Below are 18,769 nucleotides of genomic sequence, written 5' to 3'. Positions count from 1 at the left end.
CTAGCGGTAGGGCGCTCCACAGTTACTGCCGGATTTGAAATTTCTCCACGCCGACGCCACACGCGTCTGCGGTGACTATCACTGACAGAACAGAAGCGTGACTCATCGGAGAACACGACGTTCCGCCATTCCCTCATCCAAGTCGCTCTAGCCCGGCACCATGCCAGGCGTGCACGTCTATGCTGTGGAGTCAATGGTAGTCTTCTGAGCGGACGCCGGGAGTGCAGGCCTCCTTCAACCAATCGACGGGAAATTGTTCTGGTCGATATTGGAACAGCCAGGGTGTCTTGCACATGCTGAAGAATGGCGGTTGACGTGGCGTGCGGGGCTGCCACCGCTTGGCGGCGGATGCGCCGATCCTCGCGTGCTGACGTCACTCGGGCTGCGCCTGGACCCCTCGCACGTGCCACATGTCCCTGCGCCAACCATCTTCGCCACAGGCGCTGCACCGTGGACACATCCCTATGGGTATCGGCTGCGATTTGACGAAGCGACCAACCTGCCCTTCTCAGCCCGATCACCATACCCCTCGTAAAGTCGTCTGTCTGCTGGAAAGCCTCCGTTGACGGCGGCCTGGCATTCTTAGCTATACACGTGTCCTGTGGCACACGACAACACGTTCTACAATGACTGCCGGCTGAGAAATCACGGTACGAAGTGGGCCATTCGCCAACGCCGTGTCCCATTTATCGTTCGCTACGTGCGCAGAACAGCGGCGCATTTCACATCATGAGCATACCTCAGTGACGTCAGTCTACCCTGCAATTGGCATAAAGTTCTGACCACTCCTTCTTGGTGTTGCATTTGCTCTGTCAGTCAGTGTATATGCCTATAATATTTTTTGTGCAAATCAATCACCTTCCAGCTAGGAAATGATGTTTTATTAGAATCTGCTCCTTACCCTCTGGGCAGTGACATGGAAATTGTTTGTCGCTCAAAGAAAGTATTTCGCAGTTTAAGTAGCATGTTCATAAAAACTACATGGAGATATTGATAGCAAGAGTGACATACGTCTGTATTGGTAGGTGAATGAATGAATGAATGAATGAATGAAAACCTACAACCTGTTTTACAGTCATTGACCAGGTAAGGGATGGAATGAATGAAGCCCCCATCTTGCGGCGAGGATAGGAATTGTGCTGGCTGCCGAGGCTTGTCGCACTCATCTGGGGCAATAATTAATGACTGACAGATGAAATGAAATGATAATGGAGACCTGGAATGAAAGATCAGGGGAAAAACCGGAGAAAACCTGTCCCCTGTCCCGCCTCCGCTCTGTCCAGCACAAATCCCACATAGAGTGAACGGCATTTGAACCACAGAAACCAGTGGTGAGAGGCCGACGCGCTGCCACCTGAGCCACGGAGGCTTCTATTGGTAGGTGATTAGGTCAAAATACATGCATAAAAGCAACTGCTTTCCTTAGTTCATTAACAGGAATGCAAGTAGCAACAAAGCACACTTAAAAATTCAAATATTTACTGAAACTTTAGAGTAATATCTTCTATAAAAATGTTACATTGAGTCATAATTAACTTTTGCAAGTACACTGACTGACAGAGCAAATGCAACACCAAGAAGGAGTGGTTCGAAAGGGATGAAAGTTGGGGAAAAAACAGAGACGGCACTGACGAATAATTGATGTTTATTTCAAACCGATATGCAGGTTACACAATGCGCACGGCATCGACTCAGTAGGATGTAGGACCACCGCGAGCGGCGATGCACGCAGAAACACGTCGAGGTACAGAGTCAATAAGAGTGCGGATGGTGTCCTGAGGGATGGTTCTCCATTCTCTGTCAACCATTTGCCACAGTTGGTCGTCCGTACGAGGCTGGGGCAGAGTTTGCAAACGGCGTCCAATGAGATCCCACACGTGTTCGATTGGTGAGAGATCCGGAGAGTACGCTGGCCACGGAAGCATCTGTACACCTCGTAGAGCCTGTTGGGAGATGCGAGCAGTGTGTGGGCGGGCATTATCCTGCTGAAACAGAGCATTGGGCAGCCCCTGAAGGTACGGGAGTGCCACCGGCCGCAGCACATGCTGCACGTAGCGGTGGGCATTTAACGTGTCTTGAATACGCACTAGAGGTGACGTGGAATCATTCGCAATAGCGCACCAAACCATGATGCCGCGTTGTCTAGCGGTAGGGCGCTCCACAGTTACTGCCGGATTTGACCTTTCTCCACGCCGACGCCACACTCGTCTGCGGTGACTATCACTGACAGAACAGAAGCGTGACTCATCGGAGAACACGACGTTCCGCCATTCCCTCATCCAAGTCGCTCTAGCCTGGCACCATGCCAGGCGTGCACGTCTATGCTGTGGAGTCAATGGTAGTCTTCTGAGCGGACGCCGGGAGTGCAGGCCTCCTTCAACCAATCGACAGGAAGTTGTTCTGGTCGATATTGGAACAGCCAGGGTGTCTTGCACATGCTGAAGAATGGCGGTTGACGTGCCGTGCGGGGCTGCCACCGCTTGGCGGCGGATGCGCCGATCCTCGCGTGCTGACGTCACTCGGGCTGCGCCTGGACCCCTCGCACGTGCCACATGTCCCTGCGCCAACCATCTTCGCCACAGGCGCTGCACCGTGGACACATTCCTATGGGTATCGGCTGCGATTTGACGAAGCGACCAACCTGCCCTTCTCAGCCCGATCACCATACCCCTCGTAAAGTCGTCTGTCTGCTGGAAATGCCTCCGTTGACGGCGGCCTGGCATTCTTAGCTATACACGTGTCCTGTGGCACACGACAACACGTTCTACAATGACTGTAGGCTGAGAAATCACGGTACGAAGTGGGCCATTCGCCAACGCCGTGTCCCATTTATCGTTCGCTACGTGCGCAGCACAGCGGCGCATTTCACATCATGAGCATACCTCAGTGACGTAAGTCTACCCTGCAATTGGCATAAAGTTCTGACCACTCCTTCTTGGTGTTGCATTTGCTCTGTCAGTCAGTGTAACTTTTAATAACACTACTTTAAAACCTAAAATATAAAAACTTACAACTGTATCCAAAAGGTATTTTACTGTATTAAAATAGACTCTCAAAAAGACAATATTTTCTTCCCTCAAATATTTGGTAGTGGTTAGTGCATTACTACTTACATTTTATGAAAATATATATACTTTTTGCAAGCCTTCATTGTAGGTTTTAGGCAAATGAAGAAGTGTGCTGACTTTGACAGCTCAAGCTCCTATGATCCCTGAGAAAAGTATATCTAAAGGTTAAAGAATGTCATTTTCAGATATATAATGCTATCTGACAGCTGAGGGGGGAGTTGTGCCTTCACATTTAATAGTTATTCAAAACACAGTTTTGTTACAGAAATGTGGATTCAGAAAAGCTTACTCTATTCAACGAAGTGATAAACCAAAACGTCCATTCTTATGACTTTCTCACGTTCAGGTGCCCTTAACTGAAGTACAGCACGACTGGAGCGGCAGATGGTCTTGGTCCTCTAATTCAAGCTACTAGTGCTGAGAGTAGGATATGAACTATAATACTATGACCTTTCAATGATGTTGACGTCGTGTGTCAAGGAGTCATTGAAAGTCATAAGATAAGCAGATTTAAGCTAACAGCACAGAAGTAATGTGAATCACCGGTATGCGGCTGATTTAGGCGTTCCATCATATACGGAAGCCGAGACAACTCGCAAATTTATTGTGAATCTCATGGATAGAAGAGGGAAATCAAGCTCAGAACCCCGTGGTATATAGAAGATTGAATGGGGGTATAATTCAGGCACAAACACAGGTTAGTATGAAAATTATATCAACAGCTGAGAAGAGGAAAGGTCAGACATTGTATTTAGTCCGGAAAGCGTCGTAGAGGACCATGGAATAACTTGGAATCATGCACGGTCAACCATTTAGAAGGCGTACGATGTGAGGTATCACATGTGTTAGAAGAATGAATAATTGTAGGCTGTGTTCCTTTGTGAGGTTCTGCGAATAAAAAGAGCTACTGCGGTGACAAGTTCCTCAAATGTCAAAATCAGGTGTGATGGAAATTATAATATGGTGGTTCTACGTATTATGAAAAGCGAATCATTTATTATTGTAAGATAATGAAAATGGGATTTTGTTTTGTCTGACAATACATGTAAGAAGAAAGCAGTTAGCAAGCCAATATTGAGGATAGCTCTGATATATGTTTAAAAACTAAGAAAATCTGTTGAATTTGAAGGCCATATAGCGTTAATAAGATTAATAATAGGTTATACAGCATTGACATATGCAGGGAAGTGTTAACTAATGAAAGTGGAATTATAAGATCTGTATAAACTCTGTTTAACGAATCTTATGCAAGTTTCAGGGTTGGAACCAGTAAGATTGTCCACAATTATGAACCAGGACAATAACAAAGTGGAGATGTACGCTTAAACTGGCAGGGTCCCTGATGTATCCGAGCTCTACTGAAATGTCCGAGATAACATGAACAGATGACCAGGATACCACTGCTTACATGATGGGATGAACGACTGGATCTTCAAACGATGAGTACCCGCACATTGTCTGTCCTTGCTCTATTTTGTAGTTGCTTATTTTAGGAATAGAGGTTATTTTCACACAGGTGATTTTAAACGAATAACTTGAATAACCTAATGGGTCAGTTGTTAGTAATTTAGTGATGTGTTGTCCGACCGCTCATGTGATAGAATTTCGCTTGCCGTCTGTAACTGATAGGATTAGGCGCGATCACGTTCATTCGTTGCTCCTGCACTGATGGAATAATTGTGGAATTTAATTGTAAGATAATCTCGAGCGCTGCAGGTAAGTTTCCGGATATATATGTTTGTGATAATTAGCTTTGTGGTCCTTTATATGAATAGTTCGCAGAGTGTTGTTATGTGTTTATTGAGTAGGAATTAAGTGATGTTTCGTATGCATGAAATTAGGCTCTTCGATTGCCTTTGCTTGTTTATTTCGGCAATGATTTGATGCGGTGCATATTATGATGGTGTAAAACGAGTGTAGGATCGTTTGAAGTTATGATTTAGTGCGATATGTTTGTGAATAAGATTTGTTGGATTATTTATTAATATGGTAGATTTATTCTTCGAGATAGTCAATATGATAGGGTGGTTTATTGAGTGATATGTTCGCCGCGTATGTTAGGTGTCGGATAAGCAAGTGATGTATTTATTGCTGAAATTGTAAGCATTTCGAAGAGATTACGTTGGGAGCATATGGAATGTCACGGTTTGAGTTTTGGCATGACATAAATAGTGAAACAGACGAGTGGATATGTAGGTAGGATCTTCGATAATTATTACACCTGAACGGTAGATAGAATTATTTGCGGTCGATGTCACCTGTGATTATGAATTGATACTTGTAGTACTGCTTGAAGTAGCTATTTGTGCATTAGCATTATTTTCAGCATCATGGAGAGGAGCTGACGCAGTGCAGATCTTCTGGCATTGGATTATTTAACATGTCAGTAGTTAGTGGTTGATTTTTCAGGTGCGGCGATGCGGAGCATCCAGACGAATGATGGCATGTGATCATTCAGTTATGGAATAATTACATTATGGTTATTTATTAGAGATGATTCTATATTTATGTTGAACGACCGTTAGGGAATTCAAGTTATTATTAGCTAGCTGGATATTCGTTGAAGGAGACAGATAGAACAGGGAAGACAAGCTACGGATGAAAGTGAATTATAGTAAACAATTAAGAGGAAGTGAAAGACTCAATTAACTGATTTCCTTTCAAGTGATTAATAATTTGTTGATGAAGTTTCGGAGAGTGTAATGAGTTATTGTAATATTTGAAGTCAGTGTTGAATAATTCTTTCAAGAAAGACTTTCATTTAACAGAGTATGACAGGATTTACATGAGAGTATCTTCCAAAGTGTTGCTTATTCAGATTATTATAATTATATTTAATTAGAATTGGTTATTAAATTTAATGTCCTTCCAAATTTTTATTGCAATTATAATTTCTTGCCTGGTATATGAGAACCTAGAAGTAATGAAATAAGATGTAGAATCGTCAGTTTTTGATTAACTATAGAGAGTTTGTGACCGCTTTCTCGTCGAAGGCCATGCCCTCGAGTGGAGTTTTGTGCAAACCACTGAATTCTAGCTGAGGCCTATTGAAAAGATTATTATTTCGAACCATACGCATCCATGAACGGTCACAATACATTGCCAGCCATTCATCATTACAAGACACCATAATCAATTAATCAATCACCACTGATGTGTATTTGGGTCTGTTTTATGGGTTACAAATTTCCTATTAAATCTTTACCTAGACTTTTCTTAAATCATTCCAAAGAAGATTGAAATTTATAAAACATCCTTCTTGATAAATTATTCCAATCCTTAATTCCTCTTCCTATAAACAAATATTTGTCCCAATTTTTCCTCCTGAATTCCAAATTTATCTTCATGTTATAATCTTTATTAGTTTATAAAATGCCATTCAAGCATATTGGTCTACTAAGGTCAGCTTAGAATGTATCGCTGTTGTGTGCAAATGAAATGATTTTAGACTGTACAACATGTCTAATTTATTTACACTAGAAGAACTTAATATCATAAGTCTGTCGGTACACAACGTAGCATAACAAAGGTTTCTCATTATTGTCTGAACAACTTTCAGTGCAAAAATAATTGGGTGTAAAGACATGTGTACAACACTTGACATAGTTCGAGAAGGAAATCACTATGAGTTAAATACAGACTTAACTGTTCAATAATTACTATGTACACTATATTTACAAGGAGAACCAATAACATGTTTAAGTGCAGTACTTGGATGTCTGTTAGTTAAAGTCCATGAAAGAACGCTAGTTTGCACTCTAGATAGTGCCTGATTTTCACTGTTGAGTTCAGTGAGTGTTGAGACTCCTCTTCCTCCTTCTCCTTCTCCTCCTCCTCCAAAATGTTTTCGGGCCTCTTACATGGTGACGTCATCTCTTGGGCCAGGAGATTTGTTATGGTGAAGGAGATGCTTGGAGAGGGCGAGGGAGTTGGCGGCTGTGGCCTATACTAGGAACTCTCCCGGCATTTGCTTTAGTACAGGAGAATGGAAAACCATGGAAAACCATTCTGAGGATAGCCAACAGTGGGGACCAGCCCCTCTCAATCTCCCCAATACAGAGGCGTAGAGCCACGGTAGAGCTATGGCCACCTTTTGTCTGCTCGGTTGGTCGGTCGGAATGCATAGCTGTCGGGCCACGGACCAGCCGTAGCTACTTATAGGCCGAAGCCTGCTTTGCAACCACCGACGACCTTCCTTAGCTCGATGTTGCCCTTATATACACAGCTTGAGCTGTGACATAGACCGGCCAGCCGCTCGCTAGCTGGAAGCACCCTCACACGCCAGTTCCGCGAGAGATGTTCCAGAAGGAGTCTACGCGGTGCATGGAGTTTAAACCAGGCAACACAACAACCACTTAAGTCGAGAGCAATAGTGAGAAATCAGCATCAAACACAAATGCACTGTGGGTTTCAGCCATTGTCACCGTAGCGTACTTGCTGTGGCACAATTCTGTCAGCTCGGAGCTCCGTGTTCAGCTCCCTCCCGTGGTACAGTTTTTGCCTTCGATTGGTGCTTTCAAGCCGGTCTTAAGCCATATGCAGGTTTAGAAACAGCGCCTCGCAAAATCTATTTGAATTCGCCCGCGAAGCGATTTTATTGGCTATCTTCAGCAGCAGATAAAATAAGAGCGGCACGATGTATATCAAATTATTTTTCAAATTATTTACCAGTATGACCAACCCTCTAACCCTAACATACCCGGTTCACGTTGTTTCTGACCACCCTGTATAGAAACTGTTCTACAATAGTTGGAGCTTGTATAATTGATATTATTAATGCAAAGTTATTATTAAAGATGCATATAATGATCAGGACCTCCTAAACTTTTATAAATCTTTGGGCCATGAACAGTACCTGATGGTTGTAAGCGTGCAGCACAAGTTATTATTTTCAGTTCCACATATACATGTATTGTACATGTGAACTTTTTTTATGGTGATGCTAACAAAGCCTAGACTTAGGATCAAATTACTTGATGGGATTGTGCTTTCTATGCCTAGACTTGTAGCTTCAAATAACAAATTACCAAACTTTACAATACTAATAACCGACAGAAACCGTAGAAACGATTCTTGTGGAATTTCTTTTTTTAAAGGTTCATTTTTCCTATTTTTGCTATTACAGTGAAGAAAATAATTTTAGTGACGTAGAAAATTCAGAAATCCTTGTATCTGTTATGTAATTTTAGTTATTAAATTAGGATTATAATATGTGATAGAAAGAGTACAAGAAAAAAGTAATTAGACTGAATTACAGTTACCCGAGAAATACTTTAATCAATTACAATTACAAATGACTTTTTCAACAAGTTATCACCACAATTACAATTACAATTTATTTTCAGAACGCTAGTCTTAAGGAATTCATTGACATTTTTTGTTTATTCCCATGGGGCTGTTACAGTTTGTAAGGAAAATATATTAATTGGGTGTGGGTTGTTTTTAGCACGGAGATATTGAGTGGCTATCATCATTAGGTGAGACTAAATATGATACTTTGGAACTTTCAAAATTATATTTTCACCTCATTTTTATTTTAGTTAATGACTTGTAGCGCTTCCAATTATTTGCCATTTAACTTACAAATAAAATAGTTGGTTCTTAACATTCTCAATGATAAGCCTCGACCTCTTTGAGGGGGAAGTACATCTCTGCATTTTCTGGAATGACGCCGTACAGGGCACATTCAAATACCACCGGACTGAGCCAGGATCGAACCTATCGTGTTGGAGTCAAAAGGCCAGCGCTTCAACAGTCTGAGACACTCAGCCCGGGCCTTTTCAGTCATATATTACTTCAAAGATTATAATAATTCAATATTCTGTAGTTTTCACCGACATTTAGGTTACGCGATGCTTGAAACTTCGAGTCATATGCTTACATTAAATAGAGGCATAGTTTTGAACAGTAACACCATTTCCATACACTCTAAAATAACGCTATAACGTTAGTTATTCACTTTCCTTACTCTGCCATTAAAGGTATATCGTTTGTGGGTTATTAGTCCTATTGTTGTTGTTGTTCATTTTGAGGTGTTATACGTCGGGAAGTGCCTCCGTGGCTCAGGCGGCAGCGCGTCGTTCTCTCACCGCTGGATACCGTGATTCAAATCCCGGTCACTCCATGTGAGATTTGTGCTGGAAAAAGCGGAGGCGGGACAGGTTTTTCTCCGAGTACTCCGGTGTTCCCTGTCATCTTTCATTCCAGCAACACTCTCCATTCTCATTTCATAGCATCTATCAGTCATTAATAAATCACTTTGGGAGTGGCGACTCCATCGTACTAATAGCCTATATCTGCTGCATTCATTACATCCCTGACCCGGTCAATAACTGGAAAACAGGTTGTAGGTTTTCATATATGTCAGGACTGGTTTACTTATGTTTCGATTACCGTAGGCGAATGATTGTCAGTGGTAACGCGGGAGCTAATAGATATAAAAAGAGTGACACAATCTGTTACAGTCGTGTCTTCGTTGAATACGGAATTGCCCTTGCTTATGTGTAGTGAATTTCTGTCTGAGATCGGATGGTCTATTTTAGTATGTGTTTCTACTGTGCTAGTTAACAGAACTTCAAAGAAATCACACGAATGTATCCACTCTCAAAACAGAAAGATTGTATACAATGTTTTACAGTTTTGTTCAGAAGAAATAAGAAAGGTCTAAATAAAAATGTCTCTTAAGGCTGAAGTATAATGCAGAGAAGACAGTGTGTAAACTTGGTAAGTAGTACGGAGAAGTGGTTTAGAACAGGAGTCAAAGTGTAACTCCAGGTAAATGTCGACCAAGTGCGAAGAAGGCAGAACTCGACTATTTTGATAAAAGAGTTATGCGAAGAATTTTCTTGGAATATGATGAAGTACGGAAAGAAATTCCTACTGGCGTCATGCGGCATTCATGGTGGAGAAACTCAAAAGGTTTGTGCCTGGTGTTGATTCAGAAAGCATTGATCAAAATAATAAGGAAATATTGTTGGTACGACTTTGACGGTAGCTCGACGGACACGTCTAACGAGTCAACCGAATACAGCGAACGCAGAATTTGACGCCGGATGCTGCACGTTGATGGATTACTACTCAAGAGCATGACGTTGTATATTCAAATAGATCATAACATCACATCAATAATAACAGTTTAATAGCATCCGATCAGTATTTAGCATTTCTAGCCTGCGAACAACCACTAGTAGTGCTTTGAAGTGAATGTACATGCTGGCTCTCTCTCTTCGAAGTCACATCCGCGCTTTCACAACAGATGCCAACACACTTCAACGCGCTCACTCACTTACTAGTGTTAATAACTGATCAGACATGACTGTGATGCAAATGCCTGATCAGACATGACTGTAATACCACTATAGTCACAACGCCTATGGCTCTGCAGGATGGGCAACCCACTCGACTGCGGTGTACTGCCAGATGTATGTCCTGACTTACTGTGTTAGACTATGGCAACATGCGGGTAGCTGTGTGGAAATGTGGCTTAAAATTGCTACAATAAGGATGGGAGCAAACTGAAAATAGAAAGAAATTAAGTAATAAGTCCACTACCTGTAAGAACTGTTCTTATAAGGAGCCAGAATACAACCTCTCAATATCAGAGAGGAAACAAGGATCATCCCGTACGCAAACACAAATAAAAAACCTCACAATACCAACGTTCTAGAGTTGGCAGTAAATTTGAAGAAAGTGAGAGTACCAAAGTAGCCCTCGAGCACGGTAGAATCCTACCTTCACTTCTCTCACCTCATCTTGAGAATTATCTGGAACTATAAACATCGGGAGGCTGACAATATGAGCATACTGGCGATGCTAGACCAAAAAGAGCTTCTGCATGTCAAATCATCATACTCCCAAGTAAGTACAGTTATTCTACTTTGAATTAGGTAAGGATAGCCACCACGTTGTGGTCAGAGGAAGAGTTATACAGATTGCATTAAAGCTACCCTGAAGCAGTGTAACATCGATACTGACAACCCGACCTGGTGAAGAACTATCTGAAGAACAGCGCACAAGGGGAAAATACAGAGAAGTCCTAAAGGGGAATGACTAATTAACAGCTATTTGACAGGAGAAGGCTATGTGTTGGTATTTGGTTTCACCATCTACCTTCCCACTGTTATATACTGTCTCACGTCATTCATTTCATCCTATTAACTCCCCTGATGAAATTGACGCCAGGAAGGGCATCCGGTCGTAAAAGATCGCTACGAAGATTCATCTCAATTCATACCCGACTCCGTATGGGTTGGACATACAAGTTTGAAGAATGACATCTTAACAAATGTTGATACTGGATGCTTCGTTGTAGGTGTTTCTATGGTAGAGACATGATTCGGCTGAGATGGAATTTGGTATGCTTGGTTCTTTTCTCGATGAAGTGCCTCTCATTCAACGAGGTGAGATTGTCGTTTTGTTGTACACAATAAACTCTCTGGTTTGAAGAATTGGAGCTTGGAGCTTGGGGCCTAGGACTTAGTTCGACTGGCTGTACGTCCAAAGATATACGCCAGCAGAAATCCGTCGGGAGAACATGACGTCCGTGAAGGCACAAGGTCTCACCTTAAAAGAATATTTATGTGTCACAGTTGTGACCTTATTCCTTGTCGAAGCTGAGAGGTTTCTTTTAGGAACGGTTCTTACAGTTACTGGACGCGTAACATCATTGCTCTCTGTTGCCAGCTTGCTTCCGTCCTCAGAACATAACGATTAAACTATCTCATATATAAAAGGATGGCTCCATTTCAGTAAGTTTGAAAAAGATTAGTCCTCCTCTACGGTGCTCAAACGTGGACCTTAAGAGCAACAGATGTACCGTAACAAAAAATTGAGATGTAGTCCTGGAGATGAACATTTGGCATTCCTTGGACAGAATTTCGTACCAATGAGTTCTTCCTCAAGGAGCTGAGTGTCAAACTGTCGGCAGTTTGCTATCAAAACTATATCCAGTTCTTTGGTCACAACATGCGATGTGGATAGGTTAATTTAGAAAAGAAATAATCGCGAGAAATGTACCTTGCATGAGTAAACGAAGAACGCTACTACACGTTGGACAAACTACATAAAACGTGCAACAAAGATATCCCTACCCAAGTGACTCATTAGGCAGAACACTGTAGAAAATGGAAATGTGTACAAAGAAATGTCCTCAGAGATCACGATCATCAGAATTGTGTGAAAGATGAAAATGCTGCGAAGATTTTCAGAAGGCGGAAGTACTTAGTCATCAGTTGTTAACATAGTTGATATGAAGATAATGTCCAGGTAGTGGAGGTGCATAATTCTAGTAAAGTGCTAAAATTTTCTAGGTCTATCACGTTTCTTCCTGAGTCAACAATATACGTCAAGTTTTCTTTTGCATTCCCCGCTCACTCACAGTTCAGGATGTATAAATCCTCTACTGCACACATTTCTAGTAATTTCTCACCATTTCTATTACATACTTTATCTTTGCTTCTCCTTGCTTCTATTAAAAATTTCATGTATTTCTCTATCCTACATTGGATGTTTTTCATCCACCCTTGCATGAAATCATCCATTACGATTATTCCTGCTCCTTCATTCTTTAATTTGATCTTCTGTATGTCTCCAATAAGATCATCAAATAAGGAGTTTTTTTCAAAGGGGGACCCCATTGGATGGTTGTAGCAGAAACCTATGAATATTCTCTTTCCTCCTGCTTTGTTTTAGCTATTTTCACCCAAATCATTTCATAAATTCCCGATTCCTACAGCTCTCCCATAGCTATTTTATCTTTTATAAACACTAATATCCCTCTAGGATAGCGCCCTTTCAGTCTCCTTCCCTGTTTCGTTTTACTGCAGATTTTATATCCCGATATTTACAACTTATATCCATCGGCTATCCACGTTTCAATCATCCCCGTAATCTCGTTATGCCGCATTAAATCCCTGACTTCATCATTTCTCAGTGTACTCAGTATTCCCTCTATATTTATTACTCTTACCACCCAGCCTAGTTATTTATTTGCGAGTATATCTGCTGAGCTCGCAGCTCTACTCCTGGTAATTCTTGATTTTTCCAACTGAATAATAGATCCGCTTGGGGAACTAATTTTTCTTCCTTCCACACCGCTGGTTTCTTCCAGAGCTGGTATCCCTCCTTCGAACCACTCCTTAGTGATGACTCTCTTTCGTCACTGGGTCATCGTGGCCTCTAGTTCCGCACTGATCAGCTGCACTTGCTGCTGCTGCTATTGCTGACATAACTGGGCCATGCTCGCTGTCCATATACCTGACATTTTGCATAGCTGACACATCAGGCCGTTGCTCCATCTCGCGTAGCTGGTTCACCGGCCACTGCCTCTTCCACGTGTGACTCACAACCACGCGTCTGTTTCCGTGGATATAAGCTTTTAGTAAATGAAAACGCTTCGTTTACATACTTTTCCTTTATTCTTGATGGAGTTCTTTCTTGATCCATATTATTTACCCTTTTTGCTTTATCGCACCACCCCCCCAAATTTTTTTATGCCTTCAAACTTGATACCATTTTTACTTTGATCGGTCTCCTTCCCCCGTATTTTTCCCTAGTCGGAATACACAATCAATGTCACTGTCATAATATTCAACATCCAGTTTCTCCCTGAATAAGGAAGGTACTCTATCCAACAATTCATTTGGGTTCTCTTTATTTTTCTCTACCAAAACATACATTATTATATGTCTCCTCCTCTCTACCTTCTCTCGAATCCGTTCCTTTAGTTCCGTATTCCTTATCCTTTCTTCTAATTCCAGAACATTATTCTTCACTTCTGCCATCACAATCTTATCGTGTAGCAGGCTCTCCTTGATATCACTGAGTTCTGCTTCATCAGTTTCAGCAGTTCACAATCAAGCACACATGCTTTACTGAATGCTCTCTTCCCAGTTGGTGGCTATCCATTACTGGGAGAGAAGAGTGTTTATCCATTCAATCTTACATGAAATTCAGTCTGGGAAGCATCCATTCATCAATTCATAAGGCATGAAGCTCTCTCCGCTGTTAGTAATTTTCGGCGACTGGGAGAGAGGACTTGGAATCCAGTCCATTAATTCATGGACTCAGTCATTCATCCATTCATTTAGACAGACAGGATTTCACTCATAAGGGAATGTTCAATGCAGTCTATTACATTTTAACCATGAAACCATCGATTTACCAATTCATGCAGTCATCCACTCATTCAATTCAATCATAAGGCAAATTGTAATGGTAGGATAATCCATAATACTTGTGACACAAAAAAATAAGCATTAAGTAAGCTAAGACTATAAAGCATTGATAACGTCTAGGACAAAATAAATTATATTTAGTGCAGTAATAGTCAAATAATTATAAGAATAAAATGTTAAGCATTTATAGAAACTAATGAATTGCAATAAAACAGTGATCTCTCCCCACTTTCAGACGAACCAGAACTAGAGGGTTGGTAGTATTCTATTACATACTAAAATGTCCTCTTATAACAATGACCTTAACAAAAAGATACAAATTTTGAATGCTAAAAAAGCAGCTGGGAATGATACGATTTCTGGGGATACACTAAAGGTGATGGGTAGGGGTATAGTTCCGTATCTGAAATGTTTATTGGAATACTCTTTGCATGAAGGAGCTATACCAAATGAACGGATAGTTGCTATGGTAGCCCCAGTGTGCAAAGAAAATGGGGATAAACAAAGTGGATAATTACAGGACAGTCAGGTTGAAATACATTGCACGTTAGCTCTGGGAAAGCATTCTTTCTGGTTATATTATATGTATGTTTTCAAAATTACTAGTTGGTTTAGGACACATATTCAGGATTTCAGATATTTTAGATTCAGGAGGTCAGGGCTACTGAACTATGAATGGTTAGCCATATTCCTAAAAAAATATAACTCGGAAAATGAGAATAGGTGAATCATTATCTGATCCTGTAGTGGATAAGAAAGGGGTTGGACATTAATATTGCCTGATATATACCGTATGAATGATATGAGCAAAGAACTGGAATCACAAACAAGGATTTTTGTGGATGATGATTTGCTGAATGCAATACTTAATAAGTTATAGGATTGTGAGCGACTGCGAAACGACATCGATAATGTTGCGAGATGGACAGCAGACAACGGTATGACGGTAAACGGGGTGAAAATTGATGTTGTAAGTTTCATCAAGACAGTACGTTTTAACGACTGTGTTAATGGGGGTGAAATTCACCTCATGGGGATCACCGTAAATACGTAGATATTAATGTGAGGAAATATCATAACTGGGAAAAACGGGATTGTAAATAAAGGTTACAGGATTTATTCATAAGGTAGAGGTTATTTAGGGGTTAAAATTGAAATAATTGATAAAGAGATTCAACCTATTCAATACAAAAGAATAAGAAATGTAGTGATTTACATTCCTATTTAATAATACGTAGAAATGGTACCGGCTTCGACCCTAGTCCAGGTCATCATCAGCCTATTAAAACATGAAAAACAATGCATAGGAAAAGGAAATGAAAGATGAAGTACAGTCCGGATCAGTAGAAGAGGCGATATAAAAATGAACGGGGGTAGACACTGTAAAACTCAGAAGAAGTAAAATGCAAGTCACTCAAAAGAAAACAGTGCGCAATTCTCTGAGCGGCAGTATGGCACACGCAGCGCTGGGCAAAGTCCCACAATGTTTACGAACAGCGGAGAACGGTTAAATGAGCCAGTTTTTAAACACTGTCAGGCACAAAGTAAGAATGTAAAGGAGAAGGCGTATAATTCACTGCTAAGACCAAAATTAGTGTATGATTCCCGAGTATGGGACCCTCAGCAGGATTACTTAATTCGGGAACCGGGAAGGAAGCAAAAGGAAGCTGCACGATTTGTTCTGGATGATTTCTAACAAAAGAGTAGTGCTACAAAAATGTTGCAAATTTTGGGCTGGATAAACTTGGGAGTAAGGAGACGAGCTGCTCGACTAAGCGGTATATTCCGAGCTGTCAGTGGAGAGATGGCTTGGAATGCCATTAGTTGTCGAATAAACGTGAACGGAGTCGTTAAATATTGTCATTCAAGAGGACGAATCGGGGCAAATATTCTTTGATAGGAAGAAGAGTTAGGGATTAGAATAATTTGCTAAGGGAGATGTTCATGATTGAAGGAAAGATTAAGTAAACAACAGATATGGAATCCGCCACCTGGGTGACAGCCCTAAATGCAGATCGGTCCTGACTTATTGAGAAACAGAGAGGTTGAGGGGACATCCTGAATCGGACTGATCAGCCATGTGAGGATACTGACCCGTGCCAATGATGATGATTACAGCATGGATAGGCACGAAAAACTATTGGAGGTGGGAGGGGGGCAAACATCGTGCTGGATCAGTGCCGATCGCCCATTTGTCTAGTTTAGGGCCAAACTCAAAGAAGCGGAACACCCAGAGAAGCTCTCGTACCTGGTAGGTGCAGTGGTTCAGACCCAAATTTACAAGGACCTATGATCTTTCCTTCACATTTCTATTCTCCGCGTTACAGCTCAATGTAAGATAATCGATCATTATACGATGGAAATGAGTGTTTAAAATATGATTTGTACAGTCCCTTTTTCTCTCATTCAGATGTGGCAGGCATTGTGGGAGTTACCGGGCCTACTGCAAACCTAATCCGAGCAAATCGTCTTTATATCGGAGCAAGGATATGAAGATCATGAGACGGTAAACCTTGTGCTGAGGGCACATTTGAGAGAATAGGGTCATGAACTTTATACGGAGAAGCTCTGAATGTTAGTACAAGTCGATATAGTTTGTATCTACAGAATAACACGAATTTATTCTTGCCGTGACGTTTTAAATGAAGGAGAACAGCCAACAAGTAGCTCGCAATGTACACTTAAGTAAGAGATGTAACCTGCATACTCAGGTGAAGAGTTTGTTTACAGGAGAGCCTTCAAGGTCATGGTATCGAGATCTCAGCACAACTATGTAGCCAAATAGACTCGAATTACAATGGCCTTTTATAAGGGGAGTAGTTAGTCTTATTAAGTCAATGATTAAATTACTGAATTTATGTACCTGTCCTTCTAAAACATCCGCAGCTAGAATGTTGAAATGTTTAGAGCAACTTTTGGCATATGCTGCACGTTTAATGAACTTATGGTTTGAGTAAGATCAGCGTTCATCCTCCTAAATTGGAGAATGTTTGAAATGAAAGTTATTACGTTAGAAGAGCAAAAAATAACCGAGAATATGTAGACACTTTCTTTAAAGAAGACATGTAACACTTTATTATTTTATTTTATGCCTTTTTATATGGTGAAGTTAGGGCTCACAGTCCTCTCCTACACTTAACCACAACATACAGTGCACATAATTTTAAAGTTATTAAGACTGGATACCGTATCTACAAACTACCTAAATTAATGGAACAAACTAGTATTATAATAGTTATATTCTTGATGATTAATATTATCCATTTGCATTACCTAACAATAGCTCTAAATCATACTTGCTCTCATTCATGCTAACATTCATACAAGCTGTTCACGTATTTAACGGGAAATATCAACAAGAGCATTTAACTGAGGTTACTAAAGTGCTATTACATATTCCGACAGGGAGAGTGTTCCATAGTCTTGCCCCAGACACCTGGAATGAGCGGCTGTATACAGATGAGTGAATAAAGGTTGTCATAAGGGTGGAAGTCGATATGGTATTATGTCTATGGATACAGGGAGGGGAAGTTAAGATCTGAGGATAGGTTTTCAGTTGTAGATTCGTTCAGAAGTGGAAATGTTTGTATCGCAGTACGTAGGTTTCTTAGTTTATCGATTTTCAGCCAGAATATCTTCTCATAATAAGGGGAGATACGTGTCCTAAAGTTCAAAAAATAGTGATCTTATGCAAGAGTTCATTGCTCTCTGAAGTTTTATTGTTTGTTCTACAGTTGCATCGGTTAGTACAACATCACAGTAATAAATTATTGGAAAAATGATTGTTCGAATAAGTGTTATTTTCATACTGTGTGAAATAATGGGTTGTTTAATTTTTACGGGGTGAAGAGATGCATATACCAGGCGGTTCGCGAGCGCCGTACTTTCTACCTATAAATGTCCCGCATCTACAAATGTTAGGTAATCCACGTAGATAACATTAATCATTAACAATAACTATTATAATACTGTTTTATTCCATTAATTTAGGTGGTTTGTAGATTTTTGAGATTTTGATTCAATGCTATACAGTAAAATTTTCACCATGTCTCACAAAAAATCCTCGGGGCAGGTTAAATACATTTACTTAATAAATAACATAGCACAAAAGAAAGAATTTAGCCCAGTGAAGGGAAAGTAGGTATTAACTCTCGTTGAGATTACAATTGAATATTTCTTTTACAATTGGCTTTACGTTGCACCGACACAGATAGGACTTATGGCGACGAAGAGACAGGCATGGGCTAGGCGTGTAAAGGAAACGGCAGTGGTCTTAATTAAGGTACAGCCCCAGAATTTTCTTGGTGTGAACATGAGTAACCACGGAAAACCATCTTCAGGACTGCCGACGGTGGGATTCGAAACCACCATCTCCCGAGTGCAAGCTCACAACTACGCGCCCCTAATCCCACGGCTAGCTCGCCCGGTACAATTAAATAGAAGTACGGCATGATTATACAATTAAAAACATTTAGTAATTGAATGCACACTAAGAAACGAACAGACACTAAAGAGACTGCCAGACTG

At 40.9% G+C, this 18,769-nt stretch overlaps 1 protein-coding gene across 1 annotated transcript in view; it reads right to left on the bottom strand.

Annotated features, from left to right (window-relative positions):
- The window catches only part of DCX-EMAP (Doublecortin-domain-containing echinoderm-microtubule-associated protein), a 403,415-nt gene that overhangs the window by 48,930 nt on the left and 335,716 nt on the right, over positions 1-18,769 (bottom strand). The window lies entirely within an intron of this gene.

Source organism: Anabrus simplex, chromosome 2, assembly GCF_040414725.1.
Source record: "Anabrus simplex isolate iqAnaSimp1 chromosome 2, ASM4041472v1, whole genome shotgun sequence".
In the NCBI taxonomy this organism is placed as follows: Eukaryota; Metazoa; Arthropoda; class Insecta; order Orthoptera; family Tettigoniidae; genus Anabrus; species Anabrus simplex.
This window is presented reverse-complemented; position numbering and strand designations above follow the sequence as displayed.